The sequence below is a fragment of the Triticum aestivum genome, chromosome 3D (assembly GCF_018294505.1).
Source record: "Triticum aestivum cultivar Chinese Spring chromosome 3D, IWGSC CS RefSeq v2.1, whole genome shotgun sequence".
NCBI lineage: Eukaryota > Viridiplantae > Streptophyta > Magnoliopsida > Poales > Poaceae > Triticum > Triticum aestivum.
In genome coordinates this window covers 408,815,358-408,838,556 of record NC_057802.1, presented here as the reverse complement: position 1 = coordinate 408,838,556, position 23,199 = coordinate 408,815,358, and positions in this window count along the sequence as shown.

Here is a 23,199-nt window from a genome sequence, read left to right as displayed (position 1 = left end):
AGTTTGCGTGCATAACTTGTGCTTGGTCTACCACATATGCCATGCCAATGTTGAGTGCGAGGATTTTAAGAACTTCCTCGCGGGCGGCAAAGTCAAATTTGTTTCTGTAGACTTTACGAATGACATAGAAGTCCTGGATCGTATAGGCCTCATTGTAGGCTGGCCCTTCGACCTCCAGAGGAATGGGCCGGTGTCTCCCGTTAGCCTTCAATGGTGGCCCTGGCAGCAGCCATGGTTGATCCTTCATACAGTAAACTGACGAAACCTACGCCCAAGTTTCATTTTGCATGGTAGTGGAATGTACTAGATAGAGACCACATCGATTACGCTGCAATGGATGCCTACCTTTGTTTCAATATCTACAAAGGTTGGATGAAGAGCAAGAGCCAAGTTTGCGTTTCAAGCAAAGAAGTATCGGCCAAGAGTTAGAGGGACAAGGATGAAGTCGAGCACGTGGACGAGGAGTCCGAGTAAGGTTGCAGTGTCGTTGCTCATGGTGGTTGTAATGCAGTCTCTACCGAATTAGTATCTTAGTTTAATTTCATGGTGCTTACTTTTATTTGAGGGGTGTGTTGTGCTGAGCCCCCAGTAGAACTATGTTATGTTCCTTCTCGTTACTTTAACTCTTCAGTATGTACATACTAGTATTTGTTATAGTTCATATTGTAGTTGGTAGTACTACCACTCGTTTCTTCACATTATATACGTACAATATATATGGCCAACATCATATAGCCAACAGTTTAGTTGTCAAAGAATTAAATAGGTATGCTAATTTCTTTAATAGACTTTAGCACCCCATCTAAGCACATACTAGCTTCTTTAATAGTACTATATGCATAATTTGGCGACGAGCGCTCTCTATATGTACCACCTTTTTTCTTTAATTTCATCTTGTTAGTTTTGCTCCATGGCGCAATCCATCGATACTACTACTGAACAAAATTATACACTTAAAAGGCTAGAGGGCGGGGCAGTCTCGCTTGGTCGGTTTCACAAGAGGCCTTTGTGATTTGATGGCTCATTACTGCTAGAAGGCGGGGCCTTGTGATTTTACTGCTCGTATAAATGTTGCCGACGACCTGAGGTGGAGCAAAGAACCGTGCAGTATACTCAAGTTTTCCACTGGAGTACTAGTACGACGGAGGAGCACGAAAGCGGGCAACCCAGTGCGATATGGCGATAAAAAATGATCTAATTTGCTAGTCATCGATCCCACGGCGCTGCTCATCGTTAGCATTGTTCTATTCATGCCTCGCAGAGAACGTGACATGTGCGGCGAAACACCCGAAGCAAAAGAAGAAACACAGGAGAAAAAGAAAAAGGAAGATTATCCCCCCAAAAAAGAAGGAAGACACACACACAAGTCTGGGGCGCTGCTCTCTACTACATGAAGGGTTGCTGACCACAGAGTCGTAACTGCTTCTTCATCGCCTCCATGACCTCCATCTGCTCGCGCATCTCCTCTGCCATCTTCTTCATTCTGTCCATGACGCGGGATTTCTCAACGCGAGCCTTCATCATCTCTTCCACGACCGCATTACGTACCTTGACAGCAGTCGGGTGCTAGATGCGGAGCTTCGCCAACTCCTCCTTCTGTTCCATGACGAGGGCGTGCAGCATCTTCACCGAGGAACTACTCTTCTCATGCAGCTTCTTCTTGCCGGCATTCTCCTCCTTTAGCAGGTTGAGCTCGTGGCAGAGCTTCGCCTTGTCCTCCTGAAGTTGCAGGATGTTGCTGGTCGCTTTCTTATCCGAGGAAATGCTCTTCTTCAGCAGCATCACCAAGCCGGTGGTCAACTCCCCTGCTCATTGAGCTCAGCGGGCATGTCATCGAGGCTCTCCTTCAGTAGTTCCGCCAAGCCGTCGATGAACTCCTTCTGCTAATTGAGCTGATCGGGCATGTCGTCGAGGGATAATGACTCCAGCGCCGCCAGCTCAGCATGTTCGCCTCCGTGGCTAGGGCGCTCCTGGGAGCCCTCACCTGCCCGTGAGAGATCTTTCGAGGTGTCTGCGAGGCGGCGAGCCCACTCTTTTTTTTCCGCGGCCTTGGTCGCCGCTGCCTTGTTACGAGTAGTACTCGACCTAGAGCTCTGCACACCGGCCATGGCAAGGACGGACGTCAAGAAAGACTTATGAGGAGGAAGGTAGAGGGATTTTCGGCTAGGTAGTTCCCCTTTTTATAACCTAGTACTAGCACTAGTACTAAAACCTGCATAGTGGGAACACGTTTAGGTTTGATACGTACAAAGTGTGAGTAGGTTTGCACTTAATTATAGCATGGTCGTACTACTTCCGAATGTGATGGGAACAAGCTAAAGATTAATGGATGGTTCTGGTTTCGAGGCCCGAATCGGCTCCCGATGAGTTTAGTGGAACATAAATTTCAAGTACTACTGCTCAAATGCGGTCGCACAAGTCAGTGATGTAACTGGTCGTGCATGTCAGACCAAGCCGAGTGCGTGTCCCTTCGGTGAGATGCGGGTCCGACCGACCGTCTGTTGGTGCGACCGACCGTAAGTATTACGCGATGGAGACTTCTGGTTGTGGCTTCGGGTGATTGTCATGACCAAGCATTCAAAAACTAGTGATAAATAAATTACTATCTTTTTCCAAACGACCAAGTATTTTCACATGAATACAATACATATAGATGGAGTGATTGTCACGGTTGCAAACTGACATGGCGCCGCAAGTTCACTGCAGCAGCAACCGAGTAAGTCACTGCATCGCTGGCGGGGAAGGAGGGCCGCTCACCTCGCCTATGATGCATGCCCAGCGGCGCCGCTGCAGCTGTTCCCGGGATTTGTCTTCTCCTACCGCCCATTTGAATAGTTGCACCGGTTTCTCATGCCATTCCGCAGGCATGCGTGTTCTTTCCTCTGCAGTCAACTCCATGAATATGATCTCTGCCAATAGCCCCAACTCGAAATCAACGCGAGGATGCCAGATGCTGACATCCCTCAGCATCTCTCCCCTGAGTTCGACTTGCACCTCCTCCTTGTGCTTCGCCAGGCGCAGCTCCTTCGAACTTGTCTTCAATCGATGCGGCGCTTCCTCGATCCGATTTGCCCTTGCTGCCCACCACCTGAAACGCAGCCCTGGCATGTCCTCCGGCGCCACCGATCTGTGATTCCAGAGCAATAGATCCCCTCTGAAACACATGTGGGTTTCGCTCAAAGGCGGCAGTGCTGCGGGCCGCAGCGAGAGGGCAGCCCGCGGGATCCTGGGATATAAGGGATTATCCATGGAGGGATCCTCCATGGCGGGATCCGGTGGGCGAGGCGGGGAGGCAAGCGTAGGCGTTGGGAGAGCCCTACGAGGCTAAGATAAAGATAGTACTACTCCACTCTGTCCATATTTAAATACAAAGGCCACCAACAGTAACCCAGGCAAAAATTGAACATCCTGCCTGCGTCCTGGTTTACCGGCCCCCTTTTTATTTTGTGCCAATTTTTGACCAAAAATTTAACTAACAAAATGTTAATGCATGTCACCAAAAATTATGTCATTGGAATCACATTTGAAAGTAGTTTTCGATGACATTAATTTTTATGACATGCATAAATATTGTGTTACTTAAAATTATGGTAAAAAATTTGCACAAAATACGAAGGAGACCAATGGAAGTAGCAACCCAAGATTTAACTACTCGCATGCACGCAGTGTAGTAGTAATGTCTTTCTCAACTACTTCCTCCCTCACATCCACTCCAATTTGCATGCACTGTACTGATTGGCCATCAATGAAGTGAACGACTTTACACACGTCAAATTATCACATGGGTTGGATCTTCGTACAAAAATGTGTCCCACCGTGTACCCGCATGTGCGTGCGAGGGAATGAGTGTGTGCGTGCACATCTTCGCTTGGTGCATGTACTGCCAGTATGCATGAGAGAGGACGAGTACATTCTTCTGGAACCAGCAACATGTCACTGTGATCAATCCACACAAGGAGGTCGTGACAACGGCTCCACATGTGCCATGTGGCTTCATAGTGGAAGTACTAGTAAAGTACATGTGCATTGCACGCATGAGATTTGGCAACCAAATTATGAATAAATACCACACTATAGGATGTAAGCTTTGAGTCATATATGCATGATGTAGACGTTAGTTTAATTCTTATAGTTCATCTCATTCAAAATCAATTAGTTTTTATAAAAAAGTTAATCTATTTTACGATTCGTGGAATTGTGCGTTGTAAAGCATAAAGTAAAAACAAATAATGGCAATTCAACTAGAAAAAAAGTTTGGGCGGTTATGATACGGAAGATTCTAGAACAAAGGGGAAGTACTTGTGTTTTTAGGTTTGTGCATTATGCTTAAGTTCAACCATGAAGTCTTCTAGATTGTACATGTGGCAGAATCTGGTGGAATGTAGATGATGTCCAATGGCCAGTAGTGCTCGGATTTTCCATCTCTACACCATCTGATTGGCTTCATCCAACAACCATCTTTCGAATTTATTCGCACTCAATATAGGGGTATAGATATAGATATAGAGGTATAGATATAGACTAGTTTGGCACATCATCTAAAGTCTTTCTACACGCTCATTTTTTGTACAAATGTGCTCCACCGTGCACCCACGCGTTTGTATGTGGGAACGAGTGTGTGTGTGCGCCTCTTCTCTTTCGCACACGTGGTCCATGTGTGTGAGAGATACTACGATATGGTGAGGGAATACGTGTCAAAGCAATTTGTGTGAAGGAGAGGCATATATACATACATGTATGTGCATGGGGCCGGGGTGATATACGAGAAGGGAGGGGAGGGGTCGACCGCGCGAGATATAGATAGAGACAGATAGAGGGAAGAGCTCTATGAGCGTACAAGCACTGGGATATGGGGGTGGGAGCTGGAAAATGGTGCGAGGGGCCAAGTGGAGGGAGACTATGAAGGAGTGCACAAGTGAGAGATTGATATTTAAAGAGAGGGGCCGAGTGCGCGGTTGTGTGCAGTGGCGGAGCCATGAAAAATAAATGAGCTAGGGGGCCAAGCATTGCTAATACTTTACGAGGAGGGCCAATTCATCAACTTAAACCATTTTACCAACAATTGATCTACTGATCACAATCATATTAGCCTCAATGTATAGTGATGTTAGGGGGGCCAGGGCCCTTGCTGCCCCCTGTCTTCGCCACTGTGCGCGCGTCTGAGAGATGAAGCGGAAGGCATGGATGATGAGAGGGGGACGATGGATATATAATGTGGGTGTATTAGCTATTTAATCCTATATAGAGAGGTATAGATTGATCGATGTGTATGTGGGAAAGAGGGTGAGACCTGACTAGATATATAGATTGATCAGTTTGTGTGGAAAACTGGAAAAGACCTAGCTATATACACACACACATAGAGGAACATCGATCGTTGCGCATGCATGTGAGAGATAAAGAATGCCCAAAGTGATGAAGAGGGGGAGGTGTGTGTGTGCATGCATGGGAGACGAACCGGAAGAAAAAGATTGCATGTGTGCGATGGATAATGCCGAGTGGTAGTGTGTGTGCATGCATGCACGAGAGAAAGTTAGTAGTACAATTATAAAGAGAAGACGACTGTGTGGGTGTAAAAGACTAGGTGAGGTCATAATCAATGTAAAGTTGAATTCAAATATTTGAATAAGAGATCATGATGTTTGAAACCCATGCATGCATGAATATAACTGAGATATGCGCGGTGTGGTTTGGAAACGAGCATGCTATACTGTATACACATTGAACAAGGTCAGACTGATTTGAATTTGAGATACCGATGGCAGGCATCGTTTGGCTACATTGCATCCGTGCATGGACACACTATTCAAATTGGAGATGATGGGTGGCTTTCGCATCACATATCTATATGTATACCCCTATATAGTGTGCGAATAACTCTGAAAGACGGTCGTTGGATGAAGCCAATCCGACGGAGCAGAAGATGGCAAATCTGAGCACTACTGGCCATTGGATATCATCTACATTCCACCAAATTTTGCCACATGTACAATCTAGAAGACTCCATGGTTGAACTTAAGCATAATGCACAAACCTCAAAACATAAGCACTTCTCCTTTGTTCTAGAATCTACCGTATCATAATTGCCCAATCTTTTTCTACATGAATTGCCATTATTTGTTTTTACTTTATGTTTTACAACGCACAATTCCATGAATCTTAAAATAGATTAGCTTTTTTATAAAAACTAATTGACTTTGAATGAGATGAACTATAAGAATTAAACGAACATCTACAGCATGCATATATGACTCAAAGCTTACATGCTACAGTGTCGTATTTATTCATAATTTGGTTGCCAAATCTCATGTGTGCAATGCATGTGTACCTTACTAGTCTAAATGGTGTTTGTGTGTGTGTTGTGCGTGTTAAACACATTGTGCGTAGTACCATACATGGTTCAGATTCTGAACATCTAGCTAGAGCATACATGTACTATGATTTGAATTCAACATAAAATGGATACATATATTTGAATTTGAGATCGTATGTACATGTAGTTCGTATTTATATAGGAATTTACTACTCCTATATTCAAGTCATGTGTTGTGAAGATAATATTTAGATGGTTGTATAACTAACCCGAGTACAATCCCATTCAAACAGGGAAAAGGTACTCAAATTTAGTCCATATGCTAGACAACATGAATTGTTTTTTTATTGTTGAGGGAACTGCAAATTGATTTGGTACTATACACGTTATGTTTGTTGTCCCGAGTTTTTTAGTTTTGTTGTTGTTATATTTGAATGCATTTCTAGTAATCTAGTAAAACGGGACATGGCTCTCTCTAGTGAGGTGCGCATTTTGTTTTTTTGTACACATTAAGCTTGTTCTCTAGAAATTTCTAGCCACGCCTTGTTATGCCGAAATTTCAAGCTAGCATCTCTGTCTATCGTGCTGCGAAACTCCCGCCTCTTCAACCTGCGCCTTGTTACCCCGAAATTTTAAGATATATCTTTGTCTCGTTGTGCTCTGAAAACTCCCACCATCTCAACCCACGCCTTGCTATCCCAAAATTACAACGCGCGCAAAAACTCCCACCTCCTACGAAATCCCGACACGTGAAATGCCCGTGATAATCCTGAACCGAAAGAACCGCCTAGCTCAAATCAGTGGGGGTACTTTCATTACTGACCCCACATTTCGGACAAGCGTGTCCCTAAGCCATGGTTCCCCCCTCCCATCCCATCCGCCCACCCATTGGTACACCAAGGCCGCGAAAACCCGCGAAGCCCCTGAAGGAAATATGCCCTAGAGGCAATAATAAAGTTGTTATTTATATTTCCTTATATCATGATAAATGTTTATTATTCATGCTAGAATTGTATTAACCGGAAACTTAGTACATGTGTGAATACATAGACAAACAGAGTGTCACTAGTATGCCTCTACTTGACTAGCTCGTTAATCAAAGATGGTTAAGTTTCCTAGCCATAGACATGAGTTGTCATTTTATTAACGGGATCACATCATTAGAGAATGATGTGATTGACAAGACCCATCCGTTAGCTTAGCACGATGATCATTTAGTTTGTTGCTATTGCTTTCTTCATAACTTATACATGTTCTATGAATATGAGATTATGCAACTCCCGTATACCGGAGGAACACTTAGTGTGCTATCAAATGTCACAACGTAACTGGGTGATTATAAAGATGCTCTACAGGTGTCTCTAATGGTGTTTGTTGAGTTGGAATAGATCGAGATTAGGATTTGTCACTCCGATTGTCGGACAGGTATCTCTGGGCCCTCTCGGTAATGCACATCACTATAAGCCTTGCAAGCAATGTCACTAATGAGTTAGTTGTGGGATGATGCATTACAGAATGAGTAAAGAGACTTGCCGGTAATGAGATTGAATGTAAGGGGTTGGATTTCCAGGACATAAATCCCAGTAAACGACCCTTGTGTCATCACCAGCCCCAGGATTACTGTTGCTGGTGGACATTTCCTTGATACAGAATTCCAAGCAATTACAAGAATATGAGTACAAGACCTTATAGGTCCATTGAGTACAACAATGATTTCTGGTGGCAGATGATGGAAGCGACTCGTGGATCTCCAACATTGATGGAACTCCATTCCCACGGAACAGCTAGCCTGGATAACTCCTATCTCGCATGGCTGCTATCTCTGAATCCTAGGTTGTGGGGTGTCTTCGTAGTGCTCTTCTCTGAGTCATGATCTAGCCAAGACAATAGCCAGGGACAAGCCAGTGAGTACGTTTGAATGTACTCGCAAACATCATGAACAAAAGATATACCGGATGCATATGCTCATGACGAATTAAATTACATGCATGTGCTGACTGAGAATTAGAGCATGGCATGACAAATATTCATACTGTGCGGAAGGATAAATAAGTCATGTTAATATTAAATCAAAGAAATGAAACGGAACGTCGGCCGTTGGACCGCCCGAGAAATTCCAAGAGAAATGCCAAATGGGTGTCTAAAAGAGAATCGGGCGAGACAGGACCGTCCAAGAACTCAAGCGACGCCACGAGAGGTCTTGAAAATACATGCCACAGTCGGGTGTCTGAAGCGACACCTCATAAAGGGCTTATATGAAAATAACAAAACGAGTATCCAGGTGGACTAGCCATCCCAAGTGATACTCATAAAAGAAAAGAAAACAAAACGAGTATCCCGGGTAGTCTAGCCATCCCAAGAGATACTCATAGTTGCACATAAGAGGAAAAGGTTAGTCCACAACAGTATGCATGTCAACAAAAATATTCATAATGGCACCAGTAGTGACAATAATTATCCTGTAGAATGAACCATGATCAATTTAATTATTTCCTCCGGAGACTGACACTAAGACCGACACTTGACCAACCCAGACTATAGTCCTTCACCATGGACACGGCTATTCGAATAGATATAACTCTGCAGAGGGTGTACTCTTTACCCACGTGTAAAGGATTTCTGTAGTCAAACCTGAGACGTTGACTAATTCCGATTACGGTCTTTGGGATGAAAACACACCTGACCAGCACACACCAGATTAACTTTCCAGATGCCAGGAATCACCCAAAGCATTGTTCAAGAGAAACTCTAAGGCGGGGTGACCATCGTCTCGAGTAGCATGGGATCACTATTAACACGTGCGGATTACAAGGTGTGCCCCCACTTGGCCCAGCCGGATACACCCATGCCCCTTGGCCCGCTGACTGGCATTGCAGCCGGTACCTGGAAACCCTCATCGTGGCCTCTCTGTACGGTGTGTGCAGGGAAAGGGGTTAAAAACTTACTGAACTGTACCCTGCCTGTGGCGGGGACAAGTGGTAGCACGAACCAGTATGGGGGTTACCGGAACAAGACTCGATCTACGGTCAACTCAGGAGGTTTAACTTTTCCTGCAGTGGTTAGCACAATATAACTCCTTGGTACTACCCAACATGGTCACCACCTGGTATGTCTCAACTGAAGGAAATATGCCCTAGAGGCAATAATAAAGTATTATATATTTCCTTATATCATGATAAATGTTTATTATTCATGCTAGAATTGTATTAACCGGAAACATAATACATGTGTGAATACATAGACAAACAGAGTGTCACTAGCATGCCTCTACTTGACTAGCTCGTTAATCAAAGATGGTTATGTTTCCTAGCCATAGACATGAGTTGTCATTTGATTAACGGGATCACCTCATTAGGAGAATGACGTGATTGACATGACCCATTCCGTTAGCTTAGCACCCGATCGTTTAGTATGTTGCTATTGCTTTCTTCATAACTTATACATGTTCCTATGACTATGAGATTATGCAACTCCCGTTTACCGGAGGAACACTTTGTGTGCTACCAAACATCACAACGTAAATGGGTGATTATAAAGGTGCTCTACAGGTGTCTCCAAAGGTACTTGTTGGGTTGGCGTATTTCGAGATTAGGATTTGTCACTCCGATTGTCGGAGAGGTATCTCTGGGCCCACTCGGTAATGCACATCACTATAAGCCTTGCAAGCATTGTGACTAATGAGATAGTTGCGGGATGATGTATTATGGAACGAGTAAAGAGACTTGCCGGTAACGAGATTGAACTAGGTATCGAGATACCGACGATCGAATCTCGGGCAAGTAACATACCGATGACAAAGGGAACAACGTATGTTGTTATGCGGTTTGACCGATAAAGATCTTCGTAGAATATGTGGGAACCAATATGAGCATCCAGGTTCCGCTATTGGTTATTGACCGGAGAGGTGTCTCGGTCATGTCTACATAGTTCTCGAACCCGAAGGGTCCGCACGCTTAACGTTACGATGACAGTTATATTATGAGTTTATATGTTTTGATGTACCGAAGGTTGTTCAGAGTCCCAGATGTGATCACGGACATGACGAGGAGTCTCGAAATGGTCGAGACATAAAGATTGATATATTGGACGACTATATTCGGACACCGGAAGTGTTCCGGAGAAGTTTCGGATTAAACCGGAGTGCCGGAGGGTTACTGGAACCCCCCGGGGAAGTATTGGGCCTTAGTGGGCCTTGAGGGGAGAGAGAGGGCAGCAGCCAGGAGGTGGTGCGCCCCCTCCCAGGAGGAATCCTAGTTGGACTAGGAGAGGGGGGCGCAGCCCCCTTTCCCTCTCCCTCTCCCTCTCTTTCCTTCCCCCTTCTTTTCCTAGTTGGACTAGGAAAGGGGAGTCCTACTCCTACTAGGAGGAGGACTCCCCCCCTCTCCTTGGCGCGCCTAGGGCAGCCGGCCTCCCCCTTGCTCCTTTATATACGGGGGCAGGGGGCACCTCTATACACACTTGATATACGATATTTTAGCCGTGTGCGGTGCCCCCCTCCACCATATTACACCTCGATAATACCGTTGCGGAGCTTAGGCGAAGCCCTGCGTCGGTGGAACATCATCATCGTCACCATGTCGTCGTGCTGACGAAACTCTCCCTCAACACTCGGCTGGATCGGAGTTCGAGGGACGTCACCGAGCTGAACGTGTGTAGAACTCGGAGGTGCCGTGCGTTCGGTACTTGATCGGTCGGATCGTGAAGACGTACGACTACATCAACCGCGTTGTGATAACGCTTCCGCTGTCGGTCTATGAGGGTACGTGGACAACACTCTCCCCTCTCGTTGCTATGCATCACCATGATCTTGCGTGTGCGTAGGAAAATTTTGAAATTACTACGTTGCCCAACAGTGGCATCCGAGCCTGGTTTTATGCGTTGATGCTATGCACGAGTAGAACACAAGTGATTTGTGGGCGATATAAGTCATACTGCTTACCAGCATGTCATACTTTGGTTCAGCGGTATTGTGAGATGAAGCGGCCCGGACCGACATTACGCGTACGCTTACGCGAGACTGGTTTCACCGTTGCGAGCACTCGTTGCTTAAAGGTGACCGGCGGGTGTCTGTCTCTCTCACTTTAGTTGAACCGAGTGTGGCTACGCCCGGTCCTTGCGAAGGTTAAAACAGCACCAACTTGACAAACTATCGTTGTGGTTTTGATGCGTAGGTAAGAACGGTTCTTGCTAAGCCCGTAGCAGCCACGTAAAACTTGCAACAACAAAGTAGAGGACGTCTAACTTGTTTTTGCAGGGCATGTTGTGATGTGATATGGTCAAGACATGATGTGATATAATTTGTTGTATGAGATGATCATGTTTTGTAACCGAGTTATCGGCAATTGGCAGGAGCCATATGGTTGTCGCTTTATTGTATGAGATGCAATCACCATGTAATAGTTTTACTTTATCACTAAGCGGTAGCGATAGTCGTAAAAGCAATTAGTTGGCGAGACGACAACGATACTATGATGGAGATCAAGGTGTCGCGCCGGTGACGATGGTGATCATGACGGTGCTTCGGAGATGGAGATCACGAACACGGTGCTTCGGAGATGGAGATCACAAGCACAAGATGATGATGGCCATATCATATCACTTATATTGATTGCATGTGATGTTAATCCTTTATGCATCTTATCTTGCTTTGATTGACGGTAGCATTATAAGATGATCTCTCACTAAAATTTCAAGATAAAAGTGTTCTCCCTGAGTATGCACCGTTGCGAAAGTTCTTCGTGCTGAGACACCACGTGATGATCGGGTGTGATAGGCTCTACGTTCAAATACAACGGGTGCAAAACAGTTGCACACGCGGAATACTCAGGTTAAACTTGACGAGCCTAGCATATGCAGATATGGCCTCGGAACACGGAGACCTAAAGGTCGAGCGTGAATCATATAGTAGATATGATCAACATAGTGATGTTCACCATTGAAACTACTCCATCTCACGTGATGATCGGACATGGTTTAGTTGATTTGGATCACGTAATCACTTAGATGATTAGAGGGATATCTATCTAAGTGGGAGTTCTTAAGTAATATGATTAATTGAACTTAAATTTATCATGAACTTAGTACCTGATAGTATCTTGCTTTGTCTATGTTAATTGTAGATAAATGGCCCGTGCTGTTGTTCCGTTGAATTTTAATGCGTTCCTTGAGAAAGCTAAGTTGAAAGATGATGGTAGCAATTACACGGACTGGGTCCGTAATTTGAGGATTATCCTCATTGTTGCATAGAAGAATTACGTCCTGGAAGCACCGCTAGGTGCCAGGCCTCCTGCAAGAGCAACACCAGAAGTTATGAACGTCTGGCAGAGCAAAGCTGATGACTACTCAATAGTTCAGTGTGCCATGCTTTACGGCTTAGAACCGGGTCTTCAACGACGTTTTGAACGTCATGGAGCATATGAGACGTTCCAGGAGTTGAAGTTAATATTTCAAGCAAATGCCCGGATTGAGAGATATGAAGTCTCCAATAAGTTCTATAGCTGCAAAATGGAAGAGAATAGTTCTGTCAGTGAGCATATACTCAGAATGTCTGGGTATAATAATCACTTGATTCAACTGGGAGTTCAACTTCCGGATGATTGCGTCATTGACAGAATTCGTCAATCACTGCCACCAAGCTACAAGAGCTTCGTGATGAACTATAACATGCAAGGGATGGATAAGACAATTCCCGAGCTCTTCGCAATGCTAAAGGCAGCGGAGGTAGAAATCAAAAAGGAGCATCAAGTGTTGATGGTCAGTAAAACCACTAGTTTCAAGAAAAAGGGCAAAGGGAAGAAGAAAGGGAACTTCAAGAAGAAGAACAAGCAAGTTGCTGTTCAGGAGAAGAAATCCAAGTCTGGACCTAAGCCTGAAACTGAGTGCTTCTACTGTAAGCAGACTGGTCACTGGAAGCGGAACTGCCCCAAGTATTTGGCGGATAAGAAGGATGGCAAGGTTAACAAAGGTATATGTGATATACATGTTATTGATGTGTACCTTACTAATACTCGCAGTAGCACCTGGGTATTTGATACTGGTTCTGTTGCTAATATTTGCAACTCGAAACAGGGGCTACGGATTAAGCGAAGATTGGCTAAGGATGAGGTGACGATGCGCGTGGGAAATGGTTCCAAAGTCGATGTGATCGCCGTCGGCACGCTACCTCTACATCTACCTTCGGGATAGGTTTTAGACCTAAATAATTATTATTTGGTGCCAGCGTTGAGCATGAACATTATATCTGGCTCTTGTTTAATGCGAGACGATTATTCATTTAAATCAGAGAATAATGGTTGTTCTATTTATATGAATAATATCTTTTATGGTCATGCACCCTTGAAGAGTGGTCTATTTTTAATGAATCTCGATAGTAGTGATACACATATTCATAATGTCGAAGCCAAAAGATGCAGAGTTGATAATGACAGTGCAACTTATTTGTGGCACTGCCGTTTGGGTCATATCGGTGTAAAGCGCATGAAGAAACTCCATACTGATGGAATTTTGGAATCACTTGATTTTGAATCACTTGGTACTTGCGAACCGTGCCTCATAGGCAAGATGACCAAAACACCATTCTCCGGAACTATGGAGAGAGCAACAGATTTGTTGGAAATCATACATACAGATGTATGTGGTCCGATGAATATTGAGGCTCGTGGCGGATATCGTTATTTTCTCACCTTCACAGATGATTTGAGCAGATATGGGTATATCTACTTAATAAAACATAAGTCTGAAACATTTGAAAAGTTCAAAGAATTTCAGAGTGAAGTTGAAAATCATCGTAACAAGAAAATAAAATTCCTACGATCTGATCATGGAGGAGAATATTTGAGTTACGAGTTTGGCCTACATTTGAAACAATGCGGAATAGTTTCGCAACTCACTCCGCCCGGAACACCACAGCGTAATGGTGTGTCCGAACGTCGTAATCGTACTTTATTAGATATGGTGCGATCTATGATGTCTCTTACTGATTTACCGCTATCGTTTTGGGGTTATGCTTTAGAGACGGCTGCATTCACTCTAAATAGGACACCATAGAAATCCGTTGAGACGACGCCTTATGAACTATGGTTTGGCAAGAAACCAAAGTTGTCGTATCTTAAAGTTTGGGGTTGCGATGCTTATGTGAAGAAACTTCAACCTGATAAGCTCGAACCTAAATCGAAGAAATGTGTCTTCATAGGATACCCAAAGGAGACTGTTAGGTATACCTTCTATCACAGATCCGAAGGCAAGATATTCGTTGCTAAGAATGGATCCTTTCTAGAGGAGGAGTTTCTCTCGAAAGATGTGAGTGGGAGGAAAGTAGAACTTGATGAGGTAACTGTACCTGCCCCCTTATTGGAAAGTAGATCATCGCAGAAATCAGTTTCTGCGACACCTACACCAATTAGTGAGGAAGTTAATGATAATGATCGTGAAACTTCAGATCAAGTTATTACTGAACCTCGTAGGTCAACTAGATCAAGATCCGCACCAGAGTGGTACGGCAATCCTGTTCTGGAGGTCATGTTACTAGACCATGACGAACCTACGAACTATGAAGAAGCGATGGTGAGCCCAGATTCTGCAAAATGGCTTGAAGCCATGAAATCCGAGATGGGATCCATGTATGAGAACAAAGTATGGACTTTGGTTGACTTGCCCGATGGTCGGCAATCCATTGAAAATAAATGGATCTTCAAGAAGAAGACTAACGCTGATGGTAATGTTACTGTCTATAAAGCTCGACTTGTTGCGAAAGGTTTTCGACAAGTTCAAGGGATTGACTACGATGAGACCTTCTCACCCGTAGCGATGCTTAAGTCTGTCCGAATCATGTTAGCAATTGCCGCATTTTACGATTATGAAATTTGGCAAATGGATGTCAAAACTGCATTCCTGAATGGATTTCTGGAAGAAGAGTTGTATATGATGCAACCGGAAGGTTTTGTCGATCCAAAGGGAGCTAACAAAGTGTGCAAGCTCCAGCGATCCATTTATGGACTGGTGCAAGCCTCTCGGAGTTGGAATAAACGCTTTGATAGTGTGATCAAAGCATTTGGTTTTATACAGACTTTTGGAGAAGCCTGTATTTACAAGAAAGTGAGTGGGAGCTCGATAGCATTTCTGATATTATATGTGGATGACATATTACTGATTGGAAATGATATAGAATTTCTGGATAGCATAAAGGGATACTTGAATAAGAGTTTTTCAATGAAAGACCTCGGTGAAGCTGCATATATATTAGGCATTAAGATCTATAGAGATAGATCCAGACGCTTAATTGGACTTTCACAAAGCACATACCTTGACAAAGTTTTGAAGAAGTTCAAAATGGATCAAGCAAAGAAAGGGTTCTTGCCTGTACTACAAGGTGTGAGATTGAGTAAGACTCAATGCCCGACCACTGCAGAAGATAGAGAGAAGATGAAAGATGTTCCCTATGCTTCAGCCATAGGCTCTATCATGTATGCAATGCTGTGTACCAGACCTGATGTGTCCCTTGCTATAAGTTTAGCAGGAAGGTACCAAAGTAATCCAGGAGTGGATCACTGGACAGCGGTCAAGAACATCCTGAAATACCTGAAAAGGACTAAGGATATGTTTCTCGTTTATGGAGGTGACAAAGAGCTCATCGTAAGTGGTTACGTTGATGCAAGCTTTGACACTGATCCGGACGATTCGAAATCGCAAACCGGATACGTATTTACATTGAACGGTGGAGCTATCAGTTGGTGCAGTTCTAAGCAAAGTGTCATGGCGGGATCTACGTGTGAAGCGGAATACATAGCTGCTTCGGAAGCAGCAAATGAAGGAGTCTGGATGAAGGAGTTCATATCCGATCTAGGTGTCATACCTAGTACATCGGGACCAATGAAAATCTTTTGTGACAATACTGGTGCAATTGCCTTAGCAAAGGAATCCAGATTTCACAAGAGAACCAAGCACATCAGAAGACGCTTCGATTCCATCCGGGATTTAGTCCAGGTGGGAGACATAGAAATTTGCAAGATACATACGGATCTGAATGTTGCAGACCCGTTGACTAAGCCTCTTCCACGAGCAAAACATGATTAGCACCAAGACTCCATGGGTGTAAGAATCATTACTATGTAATCTAGATTATTTACTCTAGTGCAAGTGGGAGACTGAAGGAAATATTCCCTAGAGGCAATAATAAAGTATTATATATTTCCTTATATCATGATAAATGTTTATTATTGATGCTAGAATTGTATTAACCGGAAACATAATACATGTGTGAATACATAGACAAACAGAGTGTCACTAGTATGCCTCTACTTGACTAGCTTGTTAATCAAAGATGGTTATGTTTCCTAGCCATAGACATGAGTTGTCATTTGATTAACGGGATCACCTCATTAGGACAATGACGTGATTGACATGACCCATTCCGTTAGCTTAGCACCCGATCGTTTAGTATGTTGCTATTGCTTTCTTCATAACTTATACATGTTCCTATGACTATGAGATTATGCAACTCCCGTTTACCGGAGGAACACTTTGTGTGCTACCAAACGTCACAACGTAAATGGGTGATTATAAAGGTGCTCTACAGGTGTCTCCAAAGGTACTTGTTGGGTTGGCGTATTTCGAGATTAGGATTTGTCACTCCGATTGTCGGAGAGGTATCTCTGGGCCCACTCGGTGATGCACATCACTATAAGCCTTGCAAGCATTGTGACTAATGATATAGTTGCGGGATGATGTATTATGGAACGAGTAAAGAGACTTGCCGGTAACGAGATTGAACTAGGTATCGAGATACCGACGATCGAATCTCGGGCAAGTAACACACCGATGACAAAGGGAACAACGTATGTTGTTATGCGGTTTGACCGATAAAGATCTTCATAGAATATGTGGGAACCAATATGAGCATCCAGGTTCCGCTATTGGTTATTGACCGGAGAGGTGTCTCGGTCATGTCTACATAGTTCTCGAACCCGATGGGTCCGCACGCTTAACGTTACGATGACAGTTATATTATGAGTTTATATGTTTTGATGTACCGAAGGTTGTTCGGAGTCCCAGATGTGATCACGGACATGACGAGGAGTCTCGAAATGGTCGAGACATAAAGATTGTTATATTGGACGACTATATTCGGACACCGGAAGTGTTTCGGAGAAGTTTCGGATTAAACCGGAGTGCCGGAGGGTTACCGGAACCCCCCGGGGAAGTATTGGGCCTTAGTGGGCCTTGAGGGGAGAGAGAGGGCAGCAGCCAGGAGGTGGTGCGCCCCCTCCTAGGAGGAATCCTAGTTGGACTAGGAGAGGGGGGCACAGCCCCCTTTCCCTCTCCCTCTCCCTCTCTTTCCTTCCCCCTTCTTTTCCTAGTTGGACTAGGAAAGGGGAGTCCTGCTCCTACTAGGAGGAGGACTCCCCCCCCTCTCCTTGGCGCGCCTAGGGCAGCCGGCCTCCCCCTTGCTCCTTTATATACGGGGGCAGGGGGGCACCTTTATACACACTTGATATACGATATTTTAGCCGTGTGCGGTGCCCCCCTCCACCATATTACACCTCGATAATACCGTTGCGGAGCTTAGGCGAAGCCCTGCATCGGTGGAACATCATCATCGTCACCACGCCGTCGTGCTGACGAAACTCTCCCTCAACACTCGGCTGGATCGGAGTTCGAGGGACGTCATCGAGCTGAACGTGTGCAGAACTCGGAGTTGCCGTGCGTTCGGTACTTGATCGGTCGGATCGTGAAGACGTACGACTACATCAACCGCGTTGTGATAACGCTTCCACTGTCGGTCTACGAGGGTACGTGGACAACACTCTCCCCTCTCGTTGCTATGCATCACCATGATCTTGCGTGTGCGTAGGAAATTTTTTGAAATTACTACGTTGCCCAACATCATCATACCCCCACTGATCATTCTCGTCACAACGAGATTTCAGTATCACGGTCACTTTTCTCGTGACTGATTCTTCCTGCAAATTAGCCTGGACCAACACAGGCACATATTGCACATGAAAATAACCATACTCACTTATGCTTCATGTTTAACTGAAGATAAAACACCATCAAAGTGATCATGCATGTATGACTAGTGCTTTGCAAATTCTACATGAATCCAACATATTCATAATTCAATTCTACATGCAAGCAAACAAATATGCATTCACCATATCACGTGTTCAAGATGCTTGCCTTGAGCATGCAGAAAGATTGGGTGCACTCCAAAACTTTGAAAATTATATCTCCCCTCCATTTCCTATTTTCAAAATATTTTAATTACCACACAATTCCAAAACAGTACATAAACGTTGTTTGGAAATTTGTGAAATAAATACTAAAATAAACTAGATGGAATTTGAGAAATAAAAGAAAAAGAATAAAGTCATTTGGAGTTTATATGATTTTTCTATGGATTTACTAAGCTGGAATATTAAAGGAAAAGGACTATTCAGTAGATCCCACAAAAAAAAGACCTAGGAAAAATGTTCACCCTATCTGGATCAATAGAGCATGATTTTAGGAGTAGGTAGAAATTTGAATCATCGAATTTGAATGCGAAATGGCTGCTGTGGATTTATTTGAAATCCGCTGGAAAAGAAAATATGAAAGTGCAAAGATGTACCCTGGGCAACGTTTAGCTGTCTGGCGTTACTGGGCCGAGCCCAGCTGCTCAGCCGCGAGGAAGAGTTGATGACGTTGAAGGCGTAATCGCCTGGTACGTCTTACACGCGCGAAGGCGGCTAAACGGAGTTCGCCTCCTCTTACGGGCGGGTCAGCGGCGCTGGGACACTGACAGTGGGCCCGCCTGGCCCACTGGTCGATTTTGACCAGTCGCCGCACGCGCTTCCCTCTTCGGCAGAACAGAGGCGGGGCTCCGATGAGGCTCGCCGGCAAACAGCGGCACCGTTCGAGAAACCAAGGCCGTCCGCGGGCTCAGGGGGTCGAGGCGGTCCCTCCGGTGGTTGCCATCGTCCCTGGGGTGTACGGAGTCGCCGCCGGCGAGCTCCACAACGGACGGTGGCTGTCGGGCAGGGTGGGGCTCTTTCCTCCGGCGGCTCCCAGGCCAAATTGGAAGGGGAAGTGGATCAGAGGGAGGTCCAGGAGGCTAGTGGTGAAGAGAGTGGAGAGGGGGAGGCCCTGGTGTCGTCGGAATGAACGAGACAGATGCGGTGGCCGTGGTTGTCGGAGTTGGGGAAGACGACCTCCTCCAGTCGTTCTACTGCTATGGGAGGCTCACGGAGGGAGAGAGAGGGGTGGTGATCAATTGAGTGAGCTCGGGGTGGGCTTTTATAGCGTGAGGGGGTCGGCTCCGTGGTGTCCAGAGGATAAGCACGGCGGCGGCGATCATTACGGCGGCAGGTGAGGCCGTTGAGGTCGGCAGAGTGGCCGGTGAGGACGGTGTCGCCCGCAGTTACTCCTGGGAGGAGCTGGGCTGCTCGGGACGCGCCACACGGGTTGAGCAGAGACGTGGCCGTGCGGGACTCGTCGGGCGGCAGTCCTGGTCGTCGTGGACAGCAGTGGACGGTGCTAGGGGCCAAGCGAGGGTGTCGGCGAGGTTCTTGGTGGTCGGGCTGATCCAGAGGAGGATCAGGATGAGAGGGCGGGGCAGCAGAGACACGGCAGGAGCTCGCTGCCGACGCATGCAAAACACACGCTCTGGCCACGCCCGGTGCATGCACATTAGGTGTTCGTTAGATTGCCAGTAGCATCTACAGGGACACACACGAGCTACAAATCAATAGGATGGTGCTTCTAGGTATGAGAGGAGTGATGGACATGCTGGTTTGGCCAAATGAGCAAGTGTCCAGTGTAAGTTAGAAAGTGGCAACATTTCTGTCATGCCCACAAGGTGTTTGAAAAAATGCTAGAGCTAGCTAGGAGATTCGGTTGATGATGAAATTTGGCAGGATGAGGTCTCTTTGGATGTTAGGGATGTTGGTGGAGTTAGTTTGGCAAGATGAGAAACTTGCTAGTGCAAGTTTTACCAGAATTCAGTTCTGGGCAGAAACTTGAGTGGCATGATTGGTGGACTTGAAAGATGCAAATGGAGCTGATCTCCTGGAGTTAAGGTTTTGGTTGGAAGGACTACAAGGTGCCAAAGTTTCAGGATTAATGGGGCTAGGAAAAGTAGGGTTGCAGTTATAACTCAAGAATGGGACAGAAATGGAAAGAGGATGTTTCACTCAAAATTTTCAAAAGACATAGTTAGGTTTTTGCACAAAAGTGATTTATAGGCATCATCTGACCTCTCATAATTTTTGCAGGATTTTAAAACAATTATTTAAAATATTTGTAGTGCAACAGAAGCATTTTAAGTATTGAAAATGCTAGTAAAATAATTGTTTGTGGAATATTTTATTATGAAAATATTTCATACTGTTATTTATAATATAAATGAAATGATTTACAAAACAACCACATACCACAATATTTCACAAAAATAATCTTCTATGGAGAGGAGAATTTTTGTAAAACAGAAAATAGAAAAGGTTCTGAAATTAATAAATGACCTCATATAGCTCAAAATTTTATTTCTGACCAAATTTTACTTAATAAAATTATGGTTAATTTTTTTGGGGTGTTACATTGAACTAGGTATTGAGATGCCGACGATCGAATCTCGGGCAAGTAACATACCGATGACAAAGGGAACAACGTATGTTGTTATGCGGTTTGACAGATAAAGATCTTCGTAGAATATGTGGGAGCCAATATGAGCATCCAGGTTCCGCTATTGGTTATTGACCAAAGATGAGTCTCGGTCATGTCTACATAGTTCTCGAACCCGTAGGGTACGCACGCTTAACGATCGATGACGATCGATATTATGAGTTTATGTGTTTTGATGTACTGAAGGTTGTTCGGAGTCCCGGATGTGATCACGGACATGACGAGGAGTCTCGAAATGGTCAAGACATGAAGATTGATATATTGGAAGGCTATGTTTGGACACCGGAAAGGTTTCAGATGAGTTCGGGCATTTTCCGGAGTACCGGGGGGTTACCGGAACCCCCCGGGGGCTTAATGGGCCTACATGGGCTTTAGTGGAAGAGAGAGGAGGCGGCCAAGAGGTAGGGCGTGCCCCCCCAAGCCCAATCGGAATTGGGAGGGGGGGCGGCCTCCCTTTCCTTCTTCTCCTCTTCCCCTTCCTCCCCCCTCCTATTAGGACTAGGAAAGGGGGGAACCTACTCCTAGTAGGAGTAGGATTCCCCCCCTTGGGGGCGCACCATGAGACCGGCCGGCCCCCTCCTCCCCTCCTTTATATACGGGGGAGGGGGGCACCGCATAGACACACAAGTTGATTGTTCGGTGCCCCCTCCACAGAGTTCCACCTCGGTCATATCGTTGTAGTGCTTAGGTGAAGCGCTGCGTCGGTAACTTCATCATCATCGTTATCACGCCATCATGCTGACGAAACTCTCCCTCGGCCTCAACTGGATCAAGAGTTTGAGGGACGTCACCGAGCTGAACATGTGCAGATCGCGGAGGTGTCGTGCGTTCGATACATGATCGGTTGGATCACGAAGACGTTCGACTACATCAACCGCGTTACATAACGCTTCCGCTTTCTGTCTACGAGGGTACGTAGACACACTCTCCCGCTCGTTGCTATGCATCACATAGATGGATCTTGCATGATCGTAGGTAATTTTTTGAAATACTGCGTTCCCCAACAGTGGTATCAGAGCCAGGTTTATGCGTAGATGTTATATGCATGAGTAGATCACGAAGAGTTGTGGGCGATAATAGTCATACTGCTTACCAGCATGTCATACTTTGATTCGGCGGTATTGTTGGATGAAGCGGCCTAGACCGACATTACATGGCCGCGTTCATGAGACTAGTTCTACCGCCGTGCTTGGCACACAGGTGGCTAGTGGGTGTCTATTTCTCCAACTTTAGTTGAATCGAGTGTGACTGTCGGCGTTCTGGGAACGGGGGTCCCTAGACTTGCCTGCCTACGGCCCACAGCGTGGCACTGCAGGTGGGCCCGTACGGCCCATCTTCACCAACAAGCCCTCAAGACCCTCGCGAGGGGCCAAGCCTCGCGAGGCGGACGACACAAGACCTCTTCGGGAGCGGCCTCACCAGGTTGGCTCGCGAGGGGCGGAGAGATCAAGGCAAGGCAAACCTTGCCAGGCTTTCGTGACGTGAGCCATGATGATCAAGGCCAGGCGGGTGCCGGCACACACAGTGTCCTTGTTTCCTCTCTGGTGCTAAAGGGGCAAGCACAGGCGCGGAGTACCGAGGCATCAAGCAAAGGTTTCCATATCAGTGCAACGAGACCAAGACCAGCAGGACGACAGGACGGAGGTCACCATGGAGCCCAAGGCTGCGTCACCACCAGAGACTTTTGTAGGCGAAGACTGCTTTTGTGAGGATAAGCTGTACTAGTTGTCCCCTTTCAAATTGGCCGTTGTTGGCTCCCTTCCCGCTCAATATTTGGGGAGAGGACCAGGGCCTCTATAAATAGGACTAGCCACCACAGTAGGAGGGGAGAGAACTAAGCCTCAGGCATCTTTAGCCAACCCTTAGCCACACACCGAGCACAAGAACACCTCAACCTCAGGAGGCTCTTCTTCCCCTTGTAACTGTTCATCCTCAGCCCGAGAGGCAATCCACCACCACCACACTGGAGTAGGGTATTACACCACAATGGTGGCCCGAACCAGTTTAAATCCTGTATTCTTTGTGTTGCGAGTTCGTCGAGTTAGTTCTTGAGATCTTAGAAAAACTAGGACGTGGATCGGTAGGGAGAGATCTTCGTGCGCACCCCAGAGTTTGAACCTTAAGGGTTTTGCCGGAACCCGTGATCCGACATTTGGCGCGCCAGGTAGGGGTGCACCGTAGCTTTCCTTCCATTGATCTGCGCACCGCCACCACCGCGCTCCACCCTCATG